The sequence below is a fragment of the Candoia aspera genome, chromosome 2 (genome assembly GCF_035149785.1).
Source record: "Candoia aspera isolate rCanAsp1 chromosome 2, rCanAsp1.hap2, whole genome shotgun sequence".
NCBI lineage: Eukaryota > Metazoa > Chordata > Lepidosauria > Squamata > Boidae > Candoia > Candoia aspera.
The window spans coordinates 173215401-173233449 of NC_086154.1; positions in this window are offsets into that span (position 1 = coordinate 173215401).

Consider the following 18049-nt stretch of genomic DNA (forward strand, 5'->3'; position numbering starts at 1 on the left):
CAATCATTCTTTTTCCTGTAAATCACTCTCACACACAGAAACTTAAAAGTATAAGGACAACCTTACCATCCTTTCAGCAGAATCTGTGAAAGAAAGGAGGGAGGGAGGAAAGAAAATTGGATAGGAGGGAAGGGAAGGGCCAAACAGGATGGAGATGAGCCAAGGGTGAGGGATAACCAGATGGGGAAGGGAAAAAAGATGAACTGTTTAGCTGTTATAAAAGAGTAAAATTTATAAGCCACCACTAATTTTCAGGCTATTCTTCAAAGGCATGTGTGCTTTGTGACCACTTGCACCTCTTGCTCCTTCTTTCATTTCATCTTCTCCTCTGATCAGCTATTACAGGATGGCTCTTTCTCCCACCCCCCAGTTAGGGGGGGGGGAAACCTTGTCTTTCTATCACTAAATATTATATAGACCCTTCAAAACTATTCTAAAGAATTCTGATATTCCCAAAGGTATAAGTATTCTACATGTTATATGTTCACATAATATTTGATCCTCTGGATTTGTCAGATTTGTCAATTTGTAAAAGAATGTGCAGTAGTAATCAAAATTTGGTATTATTTGACAGAATGGAGCACAGTCAATATTTTCTAGCATGCAGCTGTCAGTCTTGACAGTATTTGATAACCAATGTGTAATAAACATCAATATTTGATTGTATTAATATGTAGCAAGCAACATTTGATAGTATTAAAAGCAAGTAATATCCAATAAGAGAGCATCTGATATCTTGCCCCAGCACTTAGTGCTTTTCTTCATAAGAATAAGAATTATTAGCAAACAATGCAGCTTCCTCCAGCTTGGTATGTTTCATAAATACTAGATTTCAACCCAATTTCTAAAATTGTCAGCTATCATAGGGAAGACTGTATTAATGGGATCACCACATTCACTTTTTTTGAAAATTATGAAAGTTATAAACTTTTACTAACAGTTGTAAAAACGTTAATAAAAGCTTTATAAAGGTAAGTGTGGACCACTGTAGCTGGCTTGATGATTAAGTAGTCACATAACTGTCTCTTTGAAAAAATCACTTTCTGAGAGTCGGCATCAATTGCTACTCATCAGGAGGAGTGAGACTGAATGGGATGCCCCATGTCCTGGGCCTTGTACTCTTCAACAATTTAATTAATAATTTGAATGAAGGGGTGTAGGCAGTGCTTATCAAATACGCGGGTTACTCAGGGTTGAAGGAGACAGCTAATACTCTAGAAGAGAGAAATAAAATCAAGACCATTAGGTAGAATATAACAAAGAAATTTAACTAGAGACAAATGCAGAATTCTTCACTTAGGAAAGAGAAAACAATGCACAGATACAGAATGGTGAATTTCTGGCTTACTAATAGTACTTGTGAAAAATGTATTGGAAGAGGAATCAGTCACAAACTGAGTCAACAGCGAGATGTAATTGCAAAAAAGGCAACTGCAATTTATGCTGCATCAACAGGAGCATAGCTTCCAAATCACAGACATTCATAGTTTCACTTCCTTCTGTGTGGTCAGACTCCACACTGAATATTGTAGCCACTTCTGTACAACATACTTTGTACAGAAGTATCAGAGGAGGATATGATGATTGGGAGACTGTAACATTTTTAGCCTTGACAAGAGAAATCTGTGGAGGATATGGTTGTACTTCAGATGCCTGAAATGATATAGGAGTGTTCAAGTGGATGCTAACAAGTCATCTTCTGGGTTATTTGATTCCTCCATAGAGTTGGTAGTTAGAATCAAGCACCGAAATGGCTTCTTCCAATTCTACGATTAATCCATGCTGTAAAACTCTACTTATCACTGTGTCTGCTCCACCCAGCCAGGACAGCTTCCATTTTTCTTCCTTTTCTCTCAACTGGGGTTTAAAAGCAAGAGTAAAAAAGAGTACTTTCCCCATTCTGCAATTTGAGGAATACAAGGGTACCCTAAGACCAGCGTCTTATAGTTAATTGGGAAAGGCCTAGGCCCTTCAAAATTGAAATTAGCACTAAAATATATATTTTCAAATTACTATTTAGAAAGTATTTAACAGCAAAGAAAACACAAATAGGTGTTATGTATAAAGTAGAGCATCAGGCTTCAAAGAGAAAATGTGAAAAAAGAAACAATTTGTAGGATGGTGATTCTGCCCCAGAGAAAACCTGCTTTGAAGGAAATCAGGCGCTTGCCTTGAACACATACAAAATAAAATCAAACCCTAATGTATTTTATCCAGTTACTCATGAAGCTAGAAGCCCAAGTGAATTAGATTCTTTTCGGTATTCTGGATTATTTCACCACACAGCCTTATAGTCCTTCCTTTCCTTCCCCATAGCCAGCAAACTCAAAAGAACAAAACCCTCCAGCAAACTCCTCCCTTACTATTTGACCTCAAGTGGAGGGGAATTGTTCTCACTGTGTATAGACTTACCTTACTAAGGGTAGAACCAATTGCTCTGCTGGTTGACTATGGGCCTGTTTTGACCTAATGGGAATCTAAGGTTTGGTTGCTAGAGATGTCCATTATGTGTGCTATCTTGTTATTACAATATTGATTGCAGTCCCAGTGTTTAACAGGCTCCAAAGTTTTATTTATTTATTTAATAAATGTATTCACCACCCATCTCTCCCCTGCGGGGGGACTTTACATGAATATAAGGTGAATACAGGTAACATGCTGTTAAAGTGAATATAAATTATAAATAAATGAAATATTTCAGTTGGAATAAATAGCCAACTACTGCAGCTCAAATGAACTTTGGCAAGCTTCCAACATAACTGATTGTGCAGGAACCAACACACCAAGCTTTGCCATATGAATTTGGTAGATGTTAGTTTCAGAAATACGTTAGGATATAGGGAAGAAAAATATAGGGTTGTTTGATATTTCTGTGACAGAATAGTTTCAAAGTTGATAGGGAAGGAAGACAGCTGTAGTAGTTTGCTGATTCAAGTGCTTCACCCCTGAAATAAAGGACATATTGGAACACAGCTGAAGAAGAACACACCTTTCTCTTTCATTGCAACCTTGTAAATAAAATAACTTTACTGATTAGTCAGTTGACCATATCAAAAAGTTGGGCATCAGCCACGATAAAATATAGTACCGTAAGAGATGAAATGCAGTAAGATAAGATAAAAAATACTAAGTGAGCTAAAATACAATAAAATACACTAAGGTGAAATAGAGATAAAAGAGTAAGATAAAAAGTGTAAGATACAGTAAGACGAGTAATAAAATACAAAAACAATATATGCTCAGATGAATTCATCTCCTTTACATGCCACCCCAATATGTTATATAAAATGTGTTCTCAGTTGGACAGCCCTGACTATAAACTTAACAGTTCTATTGACCACATATGTGTTTGTGCCCTGAAGGAAGTAACAGTCATTTGTTACGGTCCCAATATGTGGTTCTGTCAAGTGATGTCTGAAGGTACTGAGCCCTTGCTGGGGCATATAATTGGCAGTTAAATAGGATGTGCACAATGTCCTCTATTTCTAATGCTCCACAAACACATGTTCTCTCAAGGTAAGGCGCTTGGTGGAATTGTCCGTATTTGACCATAGAGTCTAGCTGCGCAAATCTTGCTCTGGTAAGAGCTATCTATCCTATGGTACTGAGTCAGACCCATTGTCAGGTATTTTTCTATTTGAAAGGACAGTTTATTCTTGGCCAGCCATTTCAATGACCTAATGTTTGCAAGTGACTCGATATTGGTTTGGGCATTAACATCCAAAACTCTTTCTTTAAATATTGCCTTGGCCTGATCTCTGGCTGAAAGTAAATATTGTGTTGAAAAGCCGAGGTGTGCAATAGTTTGGAGAAGTTGATTGATCCATGCGGTGGGTTGACGTGCGCCCATCTGTTCTTCAAGGCACATTTTTGGTAGTCTATCAGGTTCCATTGGGAGAATCCTCCACCAGTAGTTGAAGACTGGTTACTGCTAAACTATAAATGGAACGGGTGCCTGTTTCAGCTCTTACTGCTGCTGTGGGTGTATTCCTGTGGGTCCCCAGAATGGTTCTTAAAAAGCCTGCTTGATTTTGTTTGAGTAAGGAGGCCTTTGATAAGCCCCACAATTCGGCACCATATGTTAGCACTGGTACGATTTTTGCCTTGTGGACCTTCAAAATGGGGAGCAGAGAGCTTGGGTGGTTGTAACTAAGTAATTTGATTAGCATTTTAGAGCTTGCTGTGGCCTTTGTAGAACTTTGCTTGAAGTGATTGACCCAAGGCCCTGTGTCTGTAAAAACCACCCTTAAATACGAGAACCTTGTAAGAAGAAAGGTTTCTCTCTTGTCCAGTTTTGTTTCTATACCTTCTCCAGTCACACACATACCCATCTTAAGCTATTTTAATAAATGAAAAGGAGATGGAAAAGTGATTTTGTAGACAAAGAAGTCAGATTGCATTCCATTAATTCATGGACTACAATTAGCTGTTCTCTGTCTTCGACATTTGAAAACCACTCATTATTCATTTACTTCTCTAGAAACTATTTTTTTTCCAGAGCATAGCAAGAATTTGACCACAGAAAGAAACTTAAGGGCTATCTTTAAGAATATGATGTATTTTCCAGTGTTTAACTTTTCATTAGTTTTACATCTGATAATATTAATTATGCAGTTAAGTCACTCTGACATGCCCTGCAAGTCAGTACTGGGTCCCATTCCAGTAGTGACCTATTATGCCAATTTGCTGAAACATCTAACAGATACCAACAAAAAGTTTACTTTTAAGGAATGCTGTGGGTTGGGACAACATTCCTGGGGAAACAATGGAAGGCTGCAACAAGAAGCAAAGAGGGCCCTGGCAGTTTGTTTAGCCTGAGTCACTCTCTGAGAGGAGGAATGTTAATGAGTCAGGATTTCGGTGATCCAAACTTGTATTGATGTAGAGATTAGGAAAATAACAGCCTGAAGGAGCAGAAAAGACATTTAAAAGGAGCAAAGAAATTCACTCCCAGTGGCAGCCTCTCTGATATCGTAGCATAAACACTCAAAGAAGCACAAATAAATTTCTCTTCCTTATTCCCATGATAGAGATTCTATAAGAGAGATTCAGTAATAATGAGTGTGTTGCAAGAATGTGGAATTTCACTGGTCCTTCTGCTTCAAGTCAAGAGCTCCAAATTAATTATTTCTCATTGTGAATTTGAGCTCACTTGGAAGTCAGAATTATAGTGAAAAAGACTTGAGTAGTATTACAGACAAAGGATAGTCAAATCTTCCTAATGAATATCATTTTAGATTTGTACAATATAGCAAATGCAAGCAGTATACCACTCAGATGTAGTGGCCCAGTCAGGTGCCCCTATCCCTGACATCTGCCTAAGACTATAAAACTGTTGTGTCAAATACAGATCAGTTTATGGTTATGTGCTTGGCCTGGTAGGTCACAAACTGAAAAAAAAAGTCATTTACTATGAAATACATAACCATCTCTAATGGATTTCAATAACAGTCTAAAAATACATCTGTAGTCACTTACAGTACAAGAAATTGTTCCACAGGAATTGTTGAGGCTAATCTACAAACTCTGATGTAGGGATTCTTCCAAAGGACAGACCAATCTGTGATATGTGAGGATAGGATTCCTGTACTTACTACAACAACTTGGAGCCAATGTAATCATATATTAAAGCAATTATGTAGAAAATGTATGTAATCAAATATGAAAACGTAATGTGTGATTGGTTTCTCATATGTTCATGCATCATACATAAACTGTTGCTATAACGTACATATGTTGCTAGCGATTAATAGAATAGGTAATTACTAAATAAAGCTTGAGAGCCAGTTTGGTCCAGTGGTTAAGGCCCTGGGCTAGAAGCCCCACCTTAGGGCTGGGTGACTTTGGGCCAGTCACTCTCTCTCAGCCCTAGGAAGAAGGCAAGGGTAAACCACTTCTGAAATCTTACCAAGAAAACTGCGGGGGCTAGTCCAGGCAGTCACCGAGGATTGGACACGATTGAACAGGGGGAAAATAAATAAATAAAGGTTGCACAGGAGGACAAAGTTCAGAAATTGTCAAGTCCAAACTCTCACTGAAACCTGAGGCTGGATGATAATAGGCTTTGCCTTCATTGCTGCCAACCAGTCCCACCTGCAAGAGGATGTTGGCATGGAGGGCTGCTAAGGGAAAGGAGATATCTTATAAACAAAGCCCTTTAACTTCTGGGCTTTCATTTGTTGAATAAAGGGACATGGACATTTAAGTTTCTTTATTTCTTCTGCTTCAGATGTGGCACTGTGAGCAAGCTCCATTTCATTTTTCAGGTTTATTCAGGTCTAAGGAAATGAGACCTTCTTCAAGCAGCCAAATCACCTTCCAATTGCCCCCATCCCACCTCCTTATGGGCATAGTGGGAACAGATAGATAGGCCTGAGAAAAATTCAGCTCAGATTGCAGCCTACCATGTCTTCCCATTGGACAATTCTCTGCCACTATGCCCTCCCACCTTTCTGTTCTGGGAAAGCAATGGCCAATCACCTTCCTTCCTTTGAACAGGTCTTATGGGACCTGTATATACTTTCATGCATGTGTCTCTCTGTGTAGGTGTGTGTGTGTATGTATATGAATTTACATATACAATTTAAAGCATCAACATGCACATACATGCAGATACAATAAGTGGCTTTTTAAAAAATCCTTTCTTACGTTTTTTTTTTTTTTTTTTGCCCTGTTTCTTTCTAACGTCTTTTACCCATCTGTGAAGCAATGTTGCTTGGTGGAAATTGGTCCTCAGAAATATGTCTTTTCTGCCAGGACATGTGTTTTGTGCAACAGCCTCTGCCTGAGATATGGATGTCCCCAACCTTGCTGGCCTTCCATAAGGCCATGAAGACCTGGCTATTCCCCCAGATACAGGTACTGAGGTCAGGGTACTAATGGAGTTCTGATGTAGGTACAGGTGTATCTACCTTTTGTGGGATTCTTTAGGGTCCTTGACTGCTTTTTTTGTTTGTTAGTTTTGAAGATATAGATTGTGATATAGATATAGATGGGTGATGTAGATACAGAAGATATAGATTGTGATATATAGATTGTGATTTTGTTTTGTTTTTATTTTTCACCACCCAAGTTGCCTTTGGTAGATGGGTGGCCATATAAATACATTGAATGAATGAATGAATGAATGAATGAATGAATGAATGAATGAATGAATGAACAGGCTGAGTGTGCTCAACACACTAAGTCACAAATAACCTAGGTAAGATTATTATGAACCAATATTAGCATCTTGTGTGAATGTGTCTGTAATATTTTTACCTGACCAGGCCTTCAGGGACCTGGCCCTGCTATCTGAAATCATTTACCTCCTTCCCTTTGTCTCTGTGAAAATTTGATGACTTTTAAATGGGGTTTAAAGACCTTTTAATTTGACTGGTGGGTTAATGTAGGGCCTGGTTATCCTACCATACTCTCATTAATTCTGATATTTCCTAAATTAATGCCTGCTTTATTTTGATTGTGGATGTATACCCGATTGGTTCATCACAAGGTGTTCTTTAAAATATATATCATTGTGTTTGATTTATCTTAATTCTTAATATTTGTTCATCTGTTAAGCTGATTCTATTGGGTAGAAATGTTTAATTACTGTGCTTTTCTGGTTTGCTTTTCACTATACTAAAGGCATGTGATTAACAATAGTAATAATGCTAAAGTATGTTGTGTGACCATAGTCACTGAAAATGTGTCTAACCATTGATTGAACATAACATTTGATGAGATTCAGACATAACCCAGGATAGTACCACAACAATAACCAAACGCCTCTCAAATTTAAATGAATTTCTTCTTTTGAAGAACTAAAATACGTTGGCATGTACTCATTCTAAATTTATGTTTTAAACTTAAATAATAATAAAAGAAATCCAGATGTATTTCAAACTGTGCTATTTTGTTAGGTTGAATAAATGAAATTTAAAATAATAATGATATGTTCAGGAATATCTTGTTAAAATCTTTGATTATTGCTGAGTGCAAATTAAGGAGTTCTACTACAATCCTATTTATGACACCTCATCTTTGGCATATTTAATGGGATGACAAAATTTGCAGTTGGTAAATCAGTGTTCATTTCAAAATTGAAACATACAAACGTATATTCATTAAAACGAATAAAATTAAATTAAAACAATAGGAAAACCCACGGCTAATTTTATTGGGCTTGCAAAGAAACTGCATGGTTATTATATTTTAGAATTTCTGGGTCAAGTTCCAGCCAAACCTTATAGTTTTGACTTAACTGGCAGCAAATAGTTTAGTAAAATATTTCTAACTGCACATACTGTATTCATTTTTAACAATTCTGAACCAGCAACAAATAACTGGGATTTTCTGAATGTTCTTTCTCCCTCTGAATTTAGTGGCTGCTACTCTGTCATTCCACTGTTCCTGAATTTCTGAATTCTGGAGCTAGAAAGCACAATCATCCATTCCTAACCACAATGATGCCCAAATGGGGGAAAAAAAACCCTGCATTGTGCCATCGTGATGCAAGCTCTGTCCTTTAGTACTTTAGTCATGATGTCAGACAAGTGAGGAAGGGGCCGTGTTTGCCTTGATATGTTACAATGCACATTTTATCACTTGCCCCCCTACCCTGACCTGCTCTCATGGATGCTTACGCTAGAAAATAGGGTCCTTCCTTCATTTCCACACAGAATTGGGTTCACAGATTGCCTTGAACCAAACTGATTGATTTGGTTTTTATCTAAATGTGATAAATATACACAGCCATTCAGTTTTGTAAAAAAATACTTTATGGCTTAGAGAAATACTGTATGTGAATCCAGCTAACTGTAGCTTATTCAACATACCATGATTAAGCAAACCAGGATACTTAATAGGATTGTGTGTAAATCCAGTCCCCATGTAATATTATACCGGAGTGTTGGAGAAAAATCTGTAAGAGGTAATTCCTGAGTTCATTTTCATCTCAATTTCACCTTAACAAGTTTTTCTCCCTTCCCATCTGGTCTGGCAGGGGCAAGATGAGGTTTTTTTTCTCTACTCAAGCAAGACACCAGAGTACTTCAGTCCACAATATGTATTATATATACTCGTACTATGCTCAGGAGCTCCATGCTGAAATATTTATTAAATTGCTTAAATTCTTCCACAAGTGCCATATCTGAATAATACATGGTAGATCAACACATTTAAGCAAAGAACGGATGGGCCTTTTATACACTACTTAAAAGTTTCCAGGGAAGTGATGCTCTGAGCAGGAAACAGGACAGGATCAAAGAGAGTTAGATGTGAGTTTGAACTATTCCCCACAGCATAATCAACTTCACACTTTAGATAGCCATTTTAACTCTTACTAGGCACAAAGGCTATTGGTGAGATGTCAAGATTAAAGATAGACATTCTGGGCGTCAGTGAACTGAAATGGACTGGAATGGGCCACTTCACATCAAATGACCACCAGATCTACTACTGCGGACAAGAGGACCACAGAAGAAATGGAGTAGCCTTCATAATTAATAGTAAAGTGGCTAAAGCAGTGCTTGGATACAACCCAAAAAACGACAGAATGATCTCAATTCGAATTCAGGGCAAGCCATCTAACATCACAGTGATCCAAATATACGCCCCAACCACAAATGCTGAAGAAGCTGAAGTAGAGCAGTTCTATGAGGATCTGCAGCACCTACTGGACAACACGCCTAAAAGAGATGTTATTTTCATCACAGGAGACTGGAATGCTAAGGTGGGCAGTCAAATGACACCTCGAATTACAGGTAAGTATGGCCTGGGAGAACAAAACGAAGCAGGACACAGGCTGATAGAATTTTGCCAAGACAATTCACTCTGCATAACAAATACTCTCTTCCAACAACCTAAGAGACGGCTTTATACATGGACTTCACCAGATGGACAACACCGAAATCAGATTGATTACATCCTTTGCAGCCAAAGGTGGCGGGCATCTGTACAGTCGGTAAAAACAAGGCCTGGAGCTGACTGTAGTTCAGATCACAAACTTCTTCTTGCACAATTTAGGATCAGACTAAAGAGATTAGGGAAGACCCACAGATCAGCTAGATATGAGCTCACTAATATTCCTAAGGAATATGCAGTGGAGGTGAAGAATCGATTTAAGGGACTGGACTTAGTAGATAGGGTCCCGGAAGAACTCTGGACAGAAGTTGGCAGCATTGTTCAGGAGGCGGCAACAAAATACATCCCAAAGAAAGAGAAAACCAAGAAGGCAAAATGGCTGTCTGCTGAGACACTAGAAGTAGCCCAAGAAAGAAGGAAAGCAAAAGGCAACAGTGATAGGGGGAGATATGCCCAATTAAATGCAAAATTCCAGAGGTTAGCCAGAAGAGATAAGGAATTATTTTTAAACAAGCAATGCGCGGAAGTGGAAGAAGACAATAGAATAGGAAGGACAAGAGACCTCTTCCAGAAAATTAGAAACATTGGAGGTAAATTCCAGGCAAAAATGGGTATGATCAAAAACAAAGATGGCAAGGACCTAACAGAAGAAGAAGAGATCAAGAAAAGGTGGCAAGAATATACAGAAAACCTGTATAGGAAGGATAACAATATCGGGGATAGCTTTGACGGTGTGGTCGGTGAGCTAGAGCCAGACATCCTGAAAAGTGAGGTTGAGTGGGCCTTAAGAAGCATTGCTAATAACAAGGCAACAGGAGACGACGGCATCCCAGCTGAACTGTTCAAAATCTTGCAAGATGATGCTGTCAAGGTAATGCATGCTATATGCCAGCAAATTTGGAAAACACAAGAATGGCCATCAGACTGGAAAAAATCAACTTATATCCCCATACCAAAAAAGGGGAACACTAAAGAATGTTCAAACTATCGAACAGTGGCACTCATTTCACATGCCAGTAAGGTAATGCTCAAGATCCTGCAAGGTAGACTTCAGCAGTTCATGGAGCGAGAATTGCCAGATGTACAAGCTGGGTTTAGAAAAGGCAGAGGAACTAGAGACCAAATTGCCAATATCCGCTGGATAATGGAAAAAGCCAGGGAGTTTCAGAAAAACATCTATTTCTGTTTTATTGAGTATTCTAAAGCCTTTGACTGTGTGGACCATAACAAATTGTGGCAAGTTCTTAGTGGTATGGGGATACCAAGTCATCTTGTCTGCCTCCTGAAGAATCTGTATAACGACCAAGTAGCAACAGTAAGAACAGACCACGGAACAACAGACTGGTTTAAGATTGGGAAAGGAGTACGGCAGGGCTGTATACTCTCACCCTACCTATTCAACTTGTATGCAGAACACATCATGCGACAAGCTGGCCTTGAGGAATCCAAGGCTGGAGTTAAAATTGCTGGAAGAAACATTAACAATCTCAGATATGCAGATGATACCACTTTGATGGCTGAAAGTGAAGAGGAACTGAGGAGCCTTATGATGAAGGTGAAAGAAGAAAGTGCAAAAGCTGGTTTGCAGCTAAACCTCAAAAAAACCAAGATTATGGCAACCAGCTTGATTGATAACTGGCAAATAGAGGGAGAAAATGTAGAAGCAGTGAAAGACTTTGTATTCCTAGGTGCAAAGATTACTGCAGATGCTGACTGCAGTCAGGAAATCAGAAGACGCTTAATCCTTGGGAGAAGAGCAATGACAAATCTCGATAAAATAGTTAAGAGCAGAGACATCACACTGACAACAAAGGCCCGCATAGTTAAAGCAATGGTGTTCCCTGTAGTAACATATGGCTGCGAGAGCTGGACCATAAGGAAGGCTGAGTGAAGGAAGATCGATGCTTTTGAACTGTGGTGTTGGAGGAAAATTCTGAGAGTGCCTTGGACTGCAAGAAGATCCAACCAGTCCATCCTCCAGGAAATAAAGCCAGACTGCTCACTTGAGGGAATGATATTAAAGGCAAAACTGAAATACTTTGGCCACATAATGAGAAGACAGGACACCCTGGAGAAGATGCTGATGCTAGGGAGAGTGGAAGGCAAAAGGAAGAGGGGTCGACCAAGGGCAAGATGGATGGATGATATTCTAGAGGTGACGGACTCGTCCCTGGGGGAGCTGGGGATGTTGACGACCGACAGGAAGCTCTGGCGTGGGCTGGTCCATGAAGTCACGAAGAGTCGGAAGCGACTAAACGAATAAACAACAACAAGGCACAAAGGCAAACTGGTAAAAAGAACCCCAGTATTAAACATAGTGCTGAGTGAAATAAATAAATGAAACCCAATCTCATGCTGTTTCTGTAACATTCTATTTTTTCAAGAAAATTGGGCTCATATTAAAATCAGAAAAAAAAAACCCACCATAAAGTCCTTTCACAAGTTATTTTGGACATCCCATGTGTTAATCTCTAGAAACTATCCAGAAAAAATCTTTAATTCTATCCTTCTTTTCAAAACTTGGAACCTCTTTTAGAATCATAGATTTGGAAGCAATCTTAGAGATCATCTAGTCCAACCCCCTGCTCAGTACAGGATCCATTACAGCATCTTTGACAGATGACCATCTAGCATTTATTAGAAAATCTCCAATTAAGTAGAACCCACCAGTTAATTTGAAAGCCTGTTTCACTGGCTGACAGTTCATACATTTGGAAGTCACTCCTGACATCTAGCTTGAAACCACTTTTCTGTAATTTTAACCCACTGGTTTTGGTCCTACTCTCTGGATCAAAAAAAACAAGGTGCACCATGTACAACAACTCTTCAGTTGTGAAAAGTGTTTTTATGTCTTCCCTTCCATAGGTTAAACATACCCAGATCCTTTTACGATCCCTCATAGGGCTTGGTTTCCATCTTGGCAGGTTTCCTCTGAACTCCCTTCACTTTCTCCCAAGTGGGGCCCTTCCTGTGCCCTGGACTCTATGCTTCTTTCAATGCACTCAAATATACGTAGCTTTCATTATTTTAGCAGCTGCATCAGTCTGTTACCTCATGTTTAACTTGTGGTTGTGGTTGACAAAGACATCCAGATCCTTTTCACAGCTATTACTGCCCTATCAGGTCTCCCCATCCTATATTTGTGCCTTTTCTTTTTCCTACCCAGATGGAGAGATTGATATTTTGCCCTGTTAGTTCCATCCTATTCATTTCAGCCCACTGCTCAAGCCTGTCTAGATCTTCTGAAATCTTCTCTCTCTCAAGTATTAGCCCACCTCCCTTTTTTGTGTGTGTCATTTTCAGACTTGATAAAAATCCCTTCTTCTTCCTCCCTTGAAAAATATGAGAAAGATGTTGAACAGTACTGGGCTAGGACAGGGCCCGGTAGCCCTCCAGTTGAGTCTTTCCTCCAAGCTGAACTGGAGCCATTGAAGAACATGCTCTTTGAGCCATTCAGCCAACTGTAAGTTTGGAGGTGTGCTTTCGCCTCTTCTACTTCTATGCTGTATTAACATTGCTAATTTCTGTCATTTATATACAGATTATCTTTTGCTTTCTGGTATTCTTTTTGCCTTATGTATAAAACCCCCAAATTTCCAGACTACTTTAAGTATTCAGGTCTCAAAAATGCACAAGGTACATAAAAGTATGTGTGTGTGTATATATATATAAACAAGAAAAGAGATTTCAATAATATGCTGAGTAATCTTACAGAATGCACAATATCTGTGTTGCTGAGTTCTGCCTTTTCCCTCCTTATGCAGAGGAAAATATCACACAGTTGAAAGAGTAGTTGTAGGTTTGCTATCAGATTGTGAGAGTTATGATTTTAAGGCCTAATTTTAGAAACTCACAGCACAAGCCACGATGGATATGCAAAGTTCTTTATTAGGTCTTTCTCTCAGGCTGTCAAAGCCATGACTAGCCCCACTTCCTCCCGCCTCCCTTCCTAAGCCTCCCACTTTTCTTTGTCCCACCCCTTCCTCTGCGTTGACAGCTTGCGTGATGGTGGCTTCACAGTCTTTCAGTTGTGAGTGGGGTTGTTGCTAGCTGCTCTCTTCTCATCCCTTGTCCCTCCATTATTTCTCTTCTCTCTTTCATTCCCCTTGATGTGTAAGGTTAGAGTACCCAGTTGCAATTAGCTATTGCTTCTGGGTTCTCCGACCTTACATGCCACCCTCCTTTGGAAGGATGGCCTCCCCCCTGTTCTGTCTCTTGGACCGGGAGATACCTAGAAGACAAAAACCCAATTATGAGGTAAATAAGAGAAGGCAACAAGTCTACCTTATGCTAGGCTTAGTGGGATATTGTTTATGGAATGCCCTGACCAGGCGGGGTGCGTGGATATGGTGGCTTGCCACTCACTCATTCTCAGCTGCTGGTAGGTGTTTCCAGCATATCAAGTATTGTAATTTCCCCTGTCTTAATCTGGAGTCTAAGATTTCCTGGATTTCGAAGTGTTGCTTGCCCTCGATTAGGGTGGGGCTGGGTGGGGGTGGTTTGGGGTGCCATTGCTCCGATGTTCGTGCTGGTTTAAGTAGACAGCAATGGAAGACTGGGTGAATATTGCATAATGCTTTTGGAAGCTGAAGTTGTACAGTGACATCATTTATAAGTCGTGTGATCGGAAAGGGGCCGACATACTTCGGGCCAAGTTTCTTTGATGGTTGATTGGATTTCAAATATTTAGTAGAGAGAGAGACCATGTCTCCCACTTTTAAGGGCCACTGAATGGATCTCTTCTGATCAGCATACTTTTTGTAATCGGTTTTGGCGTCGTCCAGGGCCTTAACTATTGCTGGCCAGCTGTCACGTAGCTGGGTGATCCAGTCATCCAAGGAGAGTATTTTGGTGGTAGTTCATGGGAGTTCTGGGATGGCCATGAAGTCTTGCCCGTTAGCGACCTGGAAGAGAGTAAATCCTGTGCTTGCATGCACCACATTCTTGTATGCTACCTCGGCGAACGGGAGTAAGTCAACCCAATTGTCTTGTTGGTGGCTGATGTAACACCGCAAGTATTGCTCAAGGACCTGATTCCTCCATTTGCTTGCCCCGTCAGTTTCTGGGTGGTGGGCGGAGATTTGCACTTGGTCAACACCAATCAGCTTGAGAAATTGCCTCCAGAATCTGGAAGTGAATTGAGTTCCTCGATCACTTATTATATGTTTGGGGGCACCATGGAGGCGATATATGTGATGAATGAACATTTTGGCCAGTTGACTAGCTATGGGAAGTCTGGCACATTGGATGAAATGAGTCTGTTTTGAGAAAAGGTCAGTGACTACCTATATGACCATTTTCCTCTTGCTCTCTGGGAGTTCAATGATATAGTCCATGGCGATTTGTTTCCATGGACGGTTCGGGCTTGCCACATTTTGTAAGAGGCCCCTAGGTTTGCCTCCGATGCGTTTCGCTGTTGCACAGATAGGGCAAGATGCCATGTATTCTTCTACGTCTTTCCTCAAGGTCGGCCACCAAAATTGTCTTCGTACTAGATGGAGTGTTTTCACAAACCCGAAATGTCCTGCCACTTTGGCATCATGGCAACGCTCTAGGATGTTCTTTCGCAGGGTCTCAGGGATGTACAATTTCTCCCCCTTCCACCATAGTCCCATTCTTTCAACAAGGAAAGTTTTGTTAGACCTCAACTAGATATCTTGTTGAGGGGCAGACTGGAGCTCGGCTTTCAAGTTCTTGTCCACTTTTGCTGCTGCTGTTTGACTGCGTGTCGTAGCCGCCAGTCCAAATTGGGTAGGTGGGATGATTGAATCTACTACCTCTTCCCGTAAGCTGTTATGCTGAAGTCGGCGAGATAGGGCATCTGCCAAGAAGTTCCTGCCCCCCAGTAAGTATTTCAACATGAAGTTAAAATGTTGGAAAAATTGTGCCCAACGTACCTGCTTGGGGTTAAGTTTCCATGGGGATTTCAGAGCCTCTAGGTTATTGTGGTCTGTCCAAACCTCGAACGGGTGATGAGCCCCTTCTAGCAGGTGTTGCCAGGTAATCAGTGTGCATTGAACTGCAAATGCCTCCTTCTTCCAAACGTGCCAGCATTGTTCGGTGTCTGAAAATTTTCTTGAGAGGTAGGTGCACGGTTTCAAGTCCCCAACCTCATCTTTCTGTAGCAAGATGGCACCAATGGCGACATCGGACACATCCGCCTGGACTATTTGGGGGTGTGCAGGGTTGGGATGATGCAGAATCGGTTCGGACGTGAACAACACTTTTTGATGGTCAAATGCATTCTGGCACTCAGCAGTCCATTGGATCGGAGCTCCAGGCCTTTTCGCTGCCTTCAAATTCACTCTCTCCTTCGTCTTCAGTAGATTGATCAGCAGCAAAGCCATCTGCGCAAAATGCGGGATGAAGTGTCTATAGAAGTTTGCAAATCCTAAGAAGCTCTGTAGTTGTCTTCTGGTTCGAGGGGGTTCCCAGGCAATAACGTCGCTCACTTTAGCCGGGTCCATCCCAACTCCGTCGCTGGAGATTCTGTATCCCAAGTAGTCTAACTGCGTCTTATGAAAGTTGCATTTCGAGAGCTTGACATACAAGTGACTGTTCAGCAGTTGCATTAGGACTTCCTTCACAAGTGCCACATGGTCGTTCATTGTTTCAGAATAGATGAGGATGTTGTCCAAATACACGAGGGTGCCCCGGTACAAGAAGTCATGTAAGATCTCATTGATGAGATGCATGAAGACACCTGGTGCTCCCTGCAGTCTGAATGGCATTACCAGATATTCGAATGACCCTAGCTGGCAGTTGAAAGCAGTCTTCCACTCATCCCCCTCTCTTATACGCACCCTGTAATATACCTCCCATAGATCAAGTTTGGTGATAATCTTGCCCTACGAGAGGTGGGCCAGCATGTCCCTCATTAGGGGGAGAGGGTATTTGTTTGAAGTACTGACTGCATTTGAGCCCCTATAGTCCGTGCAGAGCCATAAGGACCCATCCTTTTTAGTTCTGAATAGTACGGGTGTGGCCATAGATGAAGTAGCGGGGCAGATGAAGCCCTGTTGTAAGTTTTTATCAATGAACTCCTGAAGAACTTCAAGTTCTCTAGTGGTCATGGGGTATAGTTTTGCCTTGGGTAGCTCTGCCCCCGGGATAAGTTCTATGGTGCAATCTGACTTTCGGTGGGGGGTAGCTGGTTCAACTCAGTTTTGCCAAAGACATCCTTCAGGTGTCTGTATTGTCTGAGAATGCAGGGTTCCTCTTTCATGGTTTCACATCTTGCTGATTCCTCAAGCGCTCCTGTTAGTTCAGATTGTGTTTCCAGTGACACTATGGATAATTGGTCATGGCCCCCATCAGGGAAATACATTTGGCCTGACCTCTAATCTACATGGGGATTGTGTTCCTGGAGCCAGGCAAGCCCTAGGACCATGGGGTGGTGGGCGATTGGGGTTACAAGGAATCTCAGGATTTCCTTATGCTTCCCCACCTGCATAAGTACTGGCTCAGTACAGTATTTGACAGGGCCCCCTTTCAGATCCCCCCCATCAAGCTGGGTGAAGGTGATGGGGTCATCTAGTTTATCCACCTGTAGCTTCAGCCTGGCCACTATGGCGGGGTGTAGTAAGTTGCATGTGCACTCCGAGTCTAGTAGTCCAGCTATTGGAATGGGGCCTCCACCCCTTAGTAGTTTCAATAGTGTGCACACTGTCACTACTGGGTACTTTCCACTTACCATGGGATCCTTGCGCCCATCCTTCCATGCCTGCCTTTTGGTGCTGTTCAGAGCGGGCTCACATCGTTTCCCTGCAGGGGGAGTTCATCTTCGGTAGATGCCTCTGAGTTGTCGTATGATTCATGCTGATTCTTCTCTGAGGCAGCTGCTACTGGTATCTTGAGTTTTTTAGTCGGGGCCTTCGGGTTGCTCATATTGGTCTTGGATTGCCCCTCCTTTGTGGGGCCTGTACAGTTGGCTGCTTGATGTCCCTCCCTCATTCTTGGGCTACTCAGCCCCATAGTAACTGTTGGTTCTAACTGCCAGGTGATCGGTGTGACACCTTCCCAGTCTGTGGGCTTCTTTGCTATGTTGGGGCTTCTTTCATTTTCCCCTGTAGAGGGTGCCCATCTCCCTTGTAATGCAGCAACGGCTGCTGCTGTCTCAGTCTGATTGTCGGGCGTGCTCACTTCAGCAGGCTCTCTCTCTGTGCATGCTCTACGCATTTTCCTCAGGGTCAGGTCTTCTGCTCCC